This window comes from Molossus molossus, unplaced genomic scaffold, assembly GCF_014108415.1.
Source record: "Molossus molossus isolate mMolMol1 unplaced genomic scaffold, mMolMol1.p scaffold_m16_p_1, whole genome shotgun sequence".
NCBI lineage: Eukaryota > Metazoa > Chordata > Mammalia > Chiroptera > Molossidae > Molossus > Molossus molossus.
In genome coordinates, this window is record NW_023425344.1 from 104,437,426 (window position 1) to 104,450,749 (window position 13,324).

Consider the following 13,324-nt stretch of genomic DNA (forward strand, 5'->3'; position numbering starts at 1 on the left):
GGCAAGTCACCTAACCTCTCTGAAGCTTAGTTTTTTCATCCATAACATAAAGGTAATGATGCCTGCCCTCCCTTCCTCTCTAAGCATAACATTCAGATTTATATAAATTTATAACATCCTACAAACTAGGGTTGAAAGACAGCAGTTATTTCTTTAAAGAAAATAAGTTTTACAGACATTAAAACAATTTCAAAATGCGATTTTCTTCTTATAACTAAATAAAAGTTCTTTTCAAACCCTGGGTCATGAATCAGCCTGTGGAACTAAGAAGGATGTAATTCTAGAAGCAACATTTTTTCAAGGGTACTCATCATTCCATTTAGAAATAAAATGTACATGAAAAATATCTCTGTCAGCAGAAAAACTCACAGACTAAAAGTCATAGTCATCTTTATCATTTAGCTATTATTCTACTGAGGGAAAAAAAAATGTATCTCATGTGATGAGCTGTCTGACTGCAAATAGCTTTGCTCCTGGACTTCTTTTGTGCAAGTTAAACCCACACAGTCTTGATCTAAACAAAGTGAAGCATATTTCATCTTGAAACATCAAGAGGTTCCTTGACCTAGTCAGTGGGACATAACATCATCTTCACTGGGACTCTTTTGCCCCCAAGCTGCTCACCAGCAGCCACTGACACTTCTGGATCCAGTGAGTTTTGGAGAAGCATAGCCTTTCGACTCCCTTCTTTCTAAATGTCCTACACAGGCATCTTTAGTCTACAAAGTCTGTATTTATAATTTTTCCCTCTAATCTCTATATCACCTAGAAGAGTGCTGAGCATACATGAGATACTCTTTAAATATGCATTAAGTGTTGAGAAATATTACCTTGTATACAAAATATTATGAATCTAAGTCAAGAGGGAGAATTTTGTCATGCATGTATGTGTCTTCTACTTACAAATGATCATATTTTAATGTCTAAATTGTCACTAGCAATTGAACAGTTGCAGTTCATTAGAGAATAGACCATTTATAATCTTATAGAGAAAGAATTGTCCAGGTAAGCTGCTACTCAGTCATCTGCCACTGCTTAGCGACAGGAAGAGGGGCAGTCTGGAGTGATGAAGAAAGGTCATAATTTCTAGTCCCTGTGTAGGAACAAGCTGCTTGGGTGACTGTGAATTAATTGTGTTGTCTCCCTGAGACCCAATTCAATCCTTCATCTAACAGTGAATGAATTCTATTGGTTGGTCTGGTTAGTTCTGAGATGAGCGGGGAGTCTCTGAATTCACTGTGGATCTGTGGATAATGGGTAAACCAGCAGGTACAGACTGCAGATGGAAGCAGCCCCTACATCACATGTGAGTTTCTAGCAACTGCACGGTTAGCTCTGATAAGCTGTCTGGAAAATGGGTGCAATGGGTCAACAGGGAATTTGGCATGGATTCTAAGAATCACTTGGAACCATCTCTGTTTCCAGATAACTCATAACAGGGATCCATTGTGACATTTTAAAAGGGAAGAAAAGCCAGAGAAAAAAGTATCCCTTTTTCCAGGAACTCTAATACAACGTGGAGGTATGGTTATAAATCACTGGTTATAACATGTTAAGCTAGCTCAGAGTACTTGACCTCCATGCTTCCTCCCAGCAATAGTATCTTCCACGGAAGTCACTTCTAGCCAGAAGGATGATTTGAGTTCCCCTTTGTGAGTTCCTTCTGACTCATACAAGAAAGTTAAGGAAGTACTGGCCTGTGCATTTTCATCAGAACCAAGGAAGTGCTTCATTTTTTTACCTCTTATTTTTTCAAAGGGATTTTCTGTGTTTTTAGTTCTATTTCAGAGTGGAAAGTAAAAGCTGGAAGAAGCTGCAGTGGAGACAGCAGGTTGAAATCTTAATTTCAGATCCTTGCTTTTTTATAAAATGTGTCTGCCTGCCTGCCAGCCAAGCATTTCCCTGAGACTATATCTCACTTCCAGTGGAAAAGAATGTGGGCAGCCAGACAAGAGGAGTGCAGGTACAGTAAAATCAGCTGGCAAAGAAGGTTTTAGGGGCCATCTTCTCCTGACAAAAACGGTCTCTGCCTTTGGGCCTAGTGGCTCTCAGGGAGGCTCTTAATTGAAAGTGCACATTTTCCACGAAGGGAGAAGGGGCGCTGGCCAGTCATCACCCCCGGCTCCTTCACTTCCGCATGTATCAGCCATAAGAATCACTGACCCGGGAAAGGCCTGCTTTCTGCAATGCGCTTGGAATGATTAAATTAGACCTCTGAAGTTAACTGTTAAGGAGAAAGAAATAACACAGCAACACCCAGAACTCATGAAAAGAGCCAGAAGGTTTTTACGTTTACATTGTGGCCAAGAAGGAAATTCCTGTCCATTGGAAGGAAGGATAATCTTTAAAATTATTAACATTCTTTCAAATTATAAAGTTGGGGGAGAAAAGTAATATATACTGAATCCTGCTTCATGGTAGGCATTGTATTAGGTGTTTCATGTAGCAGGAATGGTAGTTATAGCAGAATAATAATAAAAAATAGTGCGTGTAAATTTTTTTAGCATGTAATATGAGCCAAGTTCAATTTCATGTGCTTTATACATGTTATCTTACTTAATCTTCACAAACCTTCTGTATTAATAACTCCATCTGTAGAAGATAAAAGGTTCAGAGAGGCTAGCTATTTACCCAATATTACACAGTTGATAAGAGAAGGAACTAGGATTTGATTCATGGTATAAATAAGTACAAAGCCCTAGCCCCTGATCTCTACATCAGACTACATGTTGAACAGTTAATAACATCCTCTTATAGGCAAGGAAACTGAAATTTGGGGATTCATAATTTCTCCAAGGATAGCATTTTAAGAATTGTTGGATGCAGACTTCACACTTAGTCCTTCAAAACCCATGCTTTTACTCCTTCACCCAAAATAAAACCTTCATTATGCAATGTGCTTAATAATGAGGTGTCTCACAGCCAAGCACGAAGCCTTCTATGTTAGTCACATCTTTTTCCATTTTCAACTTTAAAAACTACTTATGTACTTTGCGGCTATTTGATTAACATCTGATTCTAGGATTGTTCCAGAGAGTTAAACATGCAATGCCAGTGGGAATGTTGCTACATTTCCTTCCAGAAGTGAAATGAGATTTTTTCCAAAGCATACAGTACTTTCTTTGTTGATCAGAAGTTGGTCCCATAGGGGGGAAAAGTGTTGACCAAGGTTGGTGTGAAATCTAAGACTTGATAGAAGCAAACAGACTCGAAACACAAACCACAGCTTCTTATAATTACCTCCGACAGCCTGTGATAGGAAGAACATTTGCACAAGGAAGCAGTGTGCTGGTTTGAAGTGTATTCAGGAAACAATGAATTTGCTAACTGATCTTCCTTGATCTGGGCGAAATAAGTGTGTGTGTGTGTGTGTGTGTGTGAGTGTGTGTTTAAATCTGGACACATACATGTATTTGTTTTCGTAATACATGAAAGCCTTCTATAGATTTTCACCACGAACCCTCTTTGAGGCTGGGAACCATTTGCAGTGGGCTGTCTTAGAGCTTTATTCAGGCAGATCTGGCTTTGAAACCCAGCTCTACCATTTATAAACAGCACGATTATAGGGAATATTACTTACTCTTTCTGGTCTTAGTTTCCTAATCTGTACAATAGGTTGCTTTAAGGGTTAAATCAGAAAATATATGTAGTTTAGAGTAAGTGCTTAATAAATGATAGCTCTTATTATTATAAGGATAAAGATAAAATTCTTCAATACTTAACTTTTCCCTCTCTAAGAGCTACTTTTCTCCTAGCCTTAATTCTCTGTGTACCTAAATGACAAGAATATAAAAAACTGTTAAATCATCAACATCAGCGGACAACATGGAATCACCATGTTACAATGAAAGAGAAAAATCAGAGACATGTTTTTCAAGTCGAGCTTTTCCAGTTCCAACAGTCTTAATACTGAGAAATGTGTGTGAAAGCAGAGTGCAGTGAAAAGTTTTGTGGTAATTTTTTCATGAAATCTAATGTAAATTCTCTCACAAGGAATGAAATCTTTGTTTAACAAAAAGTCATAAAAACTCGTCAACTATCAATCTACATCAATTTTAGAATACTAAGTAGGTGATGCTGGCAAGATAATTCAATTAGGGAAAGAATGGTGTTTTCAACAAGTGGTACTGGATTAACTGGATACTCACATGCAAAAAAATAAATTTGACTTCTTTTTACACCATAAGTAAAAATTAATTAACAATACATCCTAGACATAAATATAAGAGTGAAAATTATAACACTCTAAGGAGAAAAGATAAAAGTAAATCTTTGTGCCATGAAATAACCATCTTTGATAAAACACAAGAGGCACAAATGACCAAAAGAAGAGAAATTGGAGTTCAACAAAATTTAAAACTTTTGTGCTAAAAATGGTTCCATTAAAAGACAATACAGAATAGGAGTAAATATTTGAAAATCAAACATTTGATAGAGACCTTGTATCTAGAATAGATTAAGAACTCTTACAACTCAGTAGCAAAAGACAAATGAGCCAATTGAAAAATAAACAATTATGATTAATCAAAAAAGATATAAAAATAATCAATAAGCACATGAAAAGATGCTCAATGTGCATTGTAGAAATTCAAATGAAACCACAATGAGATATCACTTCATATACACTAAGATGGCTGTAATGAAGGTTATATAATAACAAATGTCAGCGAGAATATGGAGCAAGAACACTCATCCATTGTGATGAGAATGTAAAATGGTGCAGTCACTTTGGAAAACAATTTGTCAGCATCTCAAAATGCTACATATATAATAGAGCTTCTATGTGACCCAGAAATTTCACTCTTGGGTATGGACCCAAACAAAATGAAAAGATACAACCGCAGAAAAACTTGTACACAGATATTAATGATATCATTATTCATAATAGCAAAAAAGTGAAAACAATCCAGATATCCACCAACTGATAGATAAATACAATTTGGCATATTCGTATAATGGATATTCTTTGGCAATAAAAGGGAATAAAGTATTGATGCATACTACAAGATGGCTGAATCTTGAAAGCACAACACTAAGTAAAAGAAGCCAGTAAGAAAGAATCACAAATGCAAAATTTCATTTATATTAAATGTCCAAATAGGCAAATCTTTAGAGATGGAAAGTAGATCAGTGGTTGTCAGTGGCTGGGCGGTTGGTTGGTAATAAAGAGTGATTGCTAATGGCTACAGTTCTCTTTGAGGAGGACAAATATTGATTGTGGTGATGGATGCACAGCCCAGTGAATATACTAAAAACCAATGACTTATACACTTTAAATAAGTAAATTGTATGATGTGTAAAGTCTATCTCAATCAAGCTGTTAAAAACAACAGCCCTGGCCAGTTTGGCTCAGCGGTTGGAGCATCGGCCTGTGGATCAGAGAGTCCTGGGTTCAGTTACCGCTAAGGGCATGTACAAAAAACAAACAAACAAACAAAAAAACACAACAGAAGTCAAATTACCTGAGCCAAGTGTACATGAGCCAAGAAATGAAAAGAAATAAGCCATACATACCTCTTGGAGAGACTTCCCTATTAAGCATATACCTATCAACTTCATTCATTGTAAAACAGCTCATTGGTATTCTTGTCTATAGATGCATCATCAAATGTTTAGCTATTTTACTCATGATGGACACAAAATGCTTCCAGCCTTAAGTTTGATGTTACAATATATGTATATATAGTCATATTTATACTTATATACTTTGGGGAATATCTGTTAAAATATCTTTAGATAAGTTATATGAAGAAAATTATGGTGTCAAATTGTTCCCAAAAGTTTCACAAATTTACATTCCTACTGGCAGTGGAGGAAAATGTTTATTTCCTCACATCTTTTCCAATACTATCTAGAATTCCAACAAGTGAAATCTAACATATATATATTTTTTCCTTTATTGATTTTAGAGAGAGAGGAGGGGAGAGGGAGAGAGAGATAGAAGCATTGATGAGAGAGAACATCGATTGGTCACCTCCTTGCATGCCCCCCACTGGGGATTGGGCCCACAACCTGGGCATGTGTCCTGACCAGGAACTGAACTGGTGACCTCTTGGTACATGGGTTGATGCTCAACCACTGAGCCACACCAGCCAAGCCCAACATATTTTTGTTTAAAATATAATTTCTTTAGTTATAAAGAAGTATAAGCATCATCTCATTTATTTACTGATCATTTGTATTTATTTTCTTTGAACTTTGTGTTTTTTTAAAAAAATTATTTATTTATGAAAAATTAGACATGCATGCTTTCCTTGATATATGTTTCGAATGTATCCTTTTCTTGTCCATTTTTTTTTTTTTTTACCATAATTTGTCATGCAATTTTCTAAAACTTTATACTGTCAATTTTGTTAACCTTTTCCTTTTTGGCTTTGGGTTTTGTATCATCTTAAAAAGGGTTTTCTGCCCTGGCCAGGTGGCTCAGTTGGTTGCAGCTTTGTCCCATACACAAAAAGGTTGTGGGTTTGATTCCCAGTCAGGGTCATCAGGGCTCAGGAGGCAACTGATCAATGTTTGTCTCTTTCTGTCTCTCTAAAATCAATAAAAAAAAAAATATCCCTGGGTGAGGATTAAAAACAAAAATGACAGAATGTTTTCCCACTTTTGATACTTTGTGGTTTCAATTTTTACATTTAAAACTTTGATACATATGGAGTTTGCTTAGACATAACAAATAGGATAGAGATTCAGCTTTATTTATTTTTTAAATTACTAAGACCTATTTCAACTTTACTCATTTATATAAAATTTCATTTTCATCATGAACATTTATATAAATTCCATAAACTTAGTCTATTTATAGACTCTGCATTCTATGTCAGTAGTCTTCTATCTATTTTGTTTTCAGTACTAAACTATTTTAATTACCTCATTTTCAGAATATATAAATGTTTGATAGTCCCTGTCATTGCTCATAAAAGCCTGGCTAAGATCACTTGTTTATTTTTCCAGATACATTATGTCAAAGTCCCAGAAAAAATCTTTTTGGTTCTGGTATTTAAGAAAAATTGATATTTTTAATTATTTATTTTTAAACTATTTTATTTTATTAATAATTTTTATTGATTGATTTTAGAGAGAGAAAGGAAGAGGTAGAGAGAGATGGAAAAATTGATGAGAGAGAACATCGATTGGACGTCTCCTGCATGCCCTTCACTGGGGATCAGGCCCACAACCTGGGCATGTGGCGTGACCAGGAATTGAACTGGCGACCTCTTGGTGTATGGGTGACACTCAACCACTGAGCCACACTGGCCGGGCGAAAAATTAATATTTTAAAAAATGACTTGCCCTAAGGCAAGTTGTGTATTTCATGTATTCAAATTTTTTAACTGTCCATTAATATAATTTTTAAGGTTTTCCTCACATAGATCTGGTATATTTCTGTTAAAGTTTGCTCTTTTGTTGTTGTCCTGAATGAGATCTTTTCCACTTCCCCATTATTTTATCCTCTGATGATTGGTTTGTATATGAGAAAACACTCATGCATACTTGTGTTTTATAGTTTAAATTTATAACCAGTAATTCTTTCTGAAGTACTCATTGATGTTAATGTTTTTCATTTGATTCTCTTGTGTAATACATTTTACATTCATATACTGTACATTTGTAAATAATTAAAAATTATTCCTCTTCCTAATATATATTATTCATATATAATATATAATGTATAGATATGTATAATTTATATACACATATAAGTGTGTATATACATATACACACACATATATATATATATAATATACTCTAAGTTGTTCTGTCTAGTTAATTTTGCTAACTTTTCTGAAACTACATTAATACAAGTAAGTGACAGTGAGATTTCTTGAATTATTTCTGTCTTCAATAAAACCATTACTGTATTCTGTTTTAAGCATGCTATTAGAATATGTATGTCTAACAGTCTTCCTCAGTGTTCTGGAAAATCCTCAACCATTATTATACAAAGAAATCTCTGCTGCTTCTCACTCTGCAGCACATGAGATAGTTATCCTGAGAAGTAACTTTTGCTCTTGTGCTTTTGGATTGATGTGAGGTAGAGTTTTGAAACTCTTGTTTGTTTTTACAACTGTTCTGGAAGACGACTGCTCTGTCCTTGAGGTAGCTCCCTGGAGCTATATAACTTATACATGAGTCATACTATCCCAAACATACCCTTTATATTTAGTAAAAACTTGTAATTACAGCCTTTTTATATATATGGTAAAAGGTAAAACTAAGTTTTGTTTAAAATTGAACCATCTTTGCAATCCTGGGATTAATTTCATTTGGTTGTAATGAGTGATTTTTTTTTTTTTTTTTGTACTGCTGACTTATATTTGGTGAGCTTACAGTTCACATTTTGCATTCAGCTATATAAACATGAGTGGTCTGCAGATTTTTGTGTGTGTGTTTGCTATTACCAGCAGTTTTTAGTTCTTTGCCTTGCTAAAAGTTTTGGAAGTTTCTATCTTTTTTAATGATATAGAAAAATTTATAGAGCATCCAAATAATATCTTATTTAAAAGTATGAAAGAACATCTCTCGTGAGTTCATCAAACCCAGTGTTGATGATGTGTGTGTTTGGAGGAAAAGGAGATGTTTTGATAATGTTAACTTCTTCTGGGTTTATTGGTCTATTTAGATTTTTCTCTCTCCTGAGATCAATTTTGTTAGCATTTATTTTCCTAGAAAATATTATCCTGCCTTTCAAATTTATTTGTGATTTTATGTAAATTACACTTTGACTGCCTATTTATTTCTCTGTATGCATTATTTCTCCTTTTCCATTTCTAGTCTTGTGAATTATATATCCTCTTTATTTTCTTGAATAAACTAGCCAATGGTTTTGTTCTTTTTATTTTCTTTTTAAAGAAGTTACTTTTGGATTTACTTACTAATTCTATTATTTACTGTTTTCTTAGTTTATTTATTTCAGTTGTTTATTATTTCTTGAGTTGAACACAATTTCTTTTTAAATTTTATTTAAATCTATGAGCATTAAGAATTAAAAATTTAGTTTTATCTCATATCATGTTTCTATGATTATTATTTTTTACCTATTTTGTAATTTGTTTTTATTTTTTTCTTTGAAGTTGTTTAAAAGGGGGTTTATATATTTCTAAGAGGTTGTTATTTGAAAAACTTAGTAGTTATTTGCTTGTCAAATTTAATATCATGAAATAAAAATTTTGTGAAAACCCCAGACTAATGACATATTCAATATTTATTTAGTTTTAAATAAAGGAGTCATCTGCCAAATCAAGACTATACACTCTTTGAAGAGTACATGGCTCAACGGGGGCTCCAGCTGGCCACAGTCCACGCTGGCAGGATTTATGGGCACTCTGGAAATCTTTCCCTTCCCCATTCGCTGTCTTATGAGGCTTCCCTAGACCATCTCTCTCACCCACTCACCCCATCTTTGAGATTCATTTCAATTTCATAAACAATGCTTACCGCGTTTGTTCAGATTCCTTAGACCTTCCCAGAGAGGGTGCTCAGGGGGCTTTGTTGTCCCCAAGTCAATTATCAGCAACATAATTTGCTGGTCCCGGTGGAAAATGAAAATATGGGCCTTATTCAAATATTAAGAAACTCCAGATGGAAATTGTAGAGCATTAAACGAGGGGCGGGCCGTCCTAAGCTCAGGGCTGTGAGACTGCTCCGACTATATGCCCAGGAAGCCAGCTCTGCCACCAGTGGCCTCCTCAACAGCACCGCTGACAATCAGTGCTGGCTCAAACATGCCAGAGAGAATCGTGGCATGTCAAGAACAAGTCATTAAATCAGTGTCAATTACAGGAACACTGTTACCTTCCCTTGCTGAAATTGCATGGGCTTCTTTAAGAATATATGGTAACTGGATGGAAAATTTTTTCAGGAAGCAGGATGCTTTCTTCCCATGTAATCTTAGCTTCAAGTGCTAGAAACCACACCCCATGTAACTCCCGCCATTGAGAAAGCTGCGTTCCCACCGCCACCGTGCTGAAGATGTTTACCTGTTGGTTATTTTAAAAGCTCATTCACTTATGTCACCTTTGCTCTCCTTCACTTCTTAAGTTTCCAAAGACCTCATAAGCACCTTTAAGATGGCAATATTGTGAATTTCTGAAGTGTTTGTGTTTGTATGTAGCAGAGTTCCAGCGACTTACACCTCAGTGGGTTCTTAGATCCTTTCATACACAGCTGTAGACCCAGACCTTAAGATGGAAACAGGGAAAGGCACCCAAAACACAAGGTCCTCTATTAACAACTACTAAATAACCTCTACTCTGCTGCAATGGACTGACATCGGAGCAGGAGGCCTTGCAGCACGTGTGCTGGTGAGACCACGCCCAGGTGGATATGAGACATCCACCAGTGCAGCTGTCAGGATCTAAAGTCACACTTTATGAGGACATCTACACAGACCTTTTCCTGGATGGGACACTGTCATAACAGACATAAGGCCTTCACAGAGGTAATCGGGTTAAAATGAGGTCATTAGGGTGGGCTCTAATCCAATATGACTGCTGTCCTTTCAAGAAGGGAAAATTTGGACAGAGACATATGCAAGTAGAAGAAAAATATATGAAGAGACACAGGGAGAAGACGGCCATCTATAAGCCAAGGAGGGAGGCCTGGATTAGATCCTTCAGTCACTGCTCTCAGATGGATCCAACCCTGATGACACCATGATTTTGTGCTTCCAGCCTCCAGAGCTGTGAGGCACTCTGTTTCTGTTGTGTGAGCTACTCAGGCAGTGATACTTTGTTAACAGCAGCCTGAGCAAATGTATCACCACCTTTGCTCAGCCACTGTTATAAGTACAGATTTGTTTAATGAGTTGTCACATTAAAAAATAAGAAGCATAGGAATTATTTTAAAGATAGTTTATAGATCTAATAATATGATAAAGTGCTTTTATCAGCAAACCTGCAGTACACACAGAGAGAACCGAGGCAACTATGAATGTAATACTTGCCGAATATATATATTTTTTAAATCATAGAAGCTGTCATGAAATTTGTTGCTCTATAATCTTCCTACTTAGAGATGTTTGAAAGTCTCTGTCTCCACTTGCTCTGAATTCATGACACTGTTGGCTAATATTGTCCCAAAAACGTTTCTCAGTGCCATCTCAAATATTATTTTTAGAGAGCATGATCCTCAAAAAGTCACATAAAATGTAGTGAAAGTAATACAAAGAGCAAAGATGGGATGATTGTTAGGTTAGATAGAGTGAAGACATAAAGATAAATAAACTAAAATGTATTACTATGATATGTTATAGAAATTGCACTTTTATGGGGCTCTACAGAAGTCCTTAGTGGCCCATTAAAATTTCTACCTTTAAAGTGTTTTAGGGAATTCCACGGATGCTTCCAATGCAAACTCTAATATTCCCTAGAGGCTTTGTCAAAATCTTACAATTTAAAATCTATTAAAGTATAATTTTTAATGCATTATGAGTTCATATTTTAGTGGCTTTGATTTCCTAAGAACATCAAGATCTCTCTTTTAAATCTAATATGCTTTAAATGATATGCCATTAGATATAGTTGCTCAAATACACAATTGTCAAACCCTATTTTGCTGTTATAAAATAAATAATATAAGAGTGATTACAGAAAATATAACAAACTATTAAGCAGTTAGCTCATATTCATCTGTTTTTTTTTTTCATGCATTATTTTGAACCGTAGGAATAAAGACCTAATGAACCCATTAGGGTGTGTCGAAGTTGAGGGTTAGAGTCTCAGAACTATAATGCTTATTTGTTGTGCTTTGTTTAAATTTCTTAAGTGAAATATTAGTTCCATTTATTTATTTCCCCTTGGCTATCTAGGATACTACTCAACTATGAAACAAGGTAGAATCAGAAGAAGCAAAAATATTGTGCTCGACTATTTTCTTTTCTACACAGTCTCTCATTTCTGGAATGAAAAGAATGTCCTCCAACTTTATTAAAAGAAGAACATACTCTTTTCGTTAACCAAACTGAAGATTCATAAGAGAAAAAAAAGGGAGGGGTGTTTTTTTTTTTTTAAATTGCTAGCAAGGCCTGCTGGAGCAGATGTTGTAGATTATTATAAGACCAGGGCATGGGTGGCAGGAAGGGACATGTGAATAGCTGTGTGGATCTGCGGTTCCCAAATATGTGACAATAGTGGGCACTTCAGATGTTGTATATCAACGTATATGCAGCAGATATCTCTAGAGCCCTTCTATAAGGATTTCTGAATATCATTTAAACAAAGTGTGGTGACAACCACAGCAAGGAAATTTCAGAAAGTGGCTGTCTGAGAAAGTAAAATGAATACACACAGCAAAGCAGAGCTGAAAGGTGACAAGAAGTAAAGAATGTCCAGCAGCAAGCTGGCCTTCCGATGGCATGCCAGCCAGCAGATTCCCCATGCTGCCTACATTAGTTGGCTTTAATTAATTTCTCTTGCAACTGAAACAATCAATCACAAAACCTTTCTCTGTCTCTCTCTTTCCTTTCCCAGAGAAGTCAGAGTTGTTTCGTGTGCATGAATCATTCACAGGGAAATAGTCACAGTTGTTCTCAACAAACTCTTATATTAAACACATATTTGATTTCAGGGTGCAAAGAAGCCTTGATTTTTGCACTGTCTCTTGAATGTGTTCCACCTGATTATTCTCACCACTGACAAATCATCATTGCTAAAGTCATCTGGGGTTATGCTGTTGTCCGTGCAAGGATGCTCCAACTTATTGGTGTGGCATTCAAGGCTACATTCCAGTCCACCTTTCCTTCTGGCCACCTGCCTCTGTACCCACCATAGTCCTCCATGTTGCTCTACTAGACTTGTCACCATGTTGCTCTACTAGACTTGTCACCATTCCTCCAAAGTGCCAGCGGCTTGGCTGATTTTGGCCAAGTGCTTAACTTTGACTGGGAAGGACTTTCCCTCTATTTTGCATATCTTAATTCTGCTTATCCTTAAAAGTCCATTTTAAATGTCTGGAGATTTCCTTAGTCTCACTATAGGGAGAGAATGGTCTTGTTATCTATACCCCATAGTATTTCCTTCCTTCTTATTTATGTTAGGTTAGTTCCAAATATTCTTTTTCTCTTCAAGCATAGCATGCTAGTTCATGCATTCATTCACCAAGTATTTACCATCTCTCTAGGTGCTAGACACTTGGGGATACAGGAATCAACCACCTCCTCAAGGAGGTTTGTGAGCTTGTTTTTGTAGGACTTGCAACTTAATTATACAACTAAAAATGTAAGTAAACTGCAATGATAGAGACAGTAAAAAGTACAGAGTGCTCAAAAGAGTGCAGGAGCTAGCTAGGTGAGGTGGGGCAGTAGGGGGAGGATCTGCACAGGCAG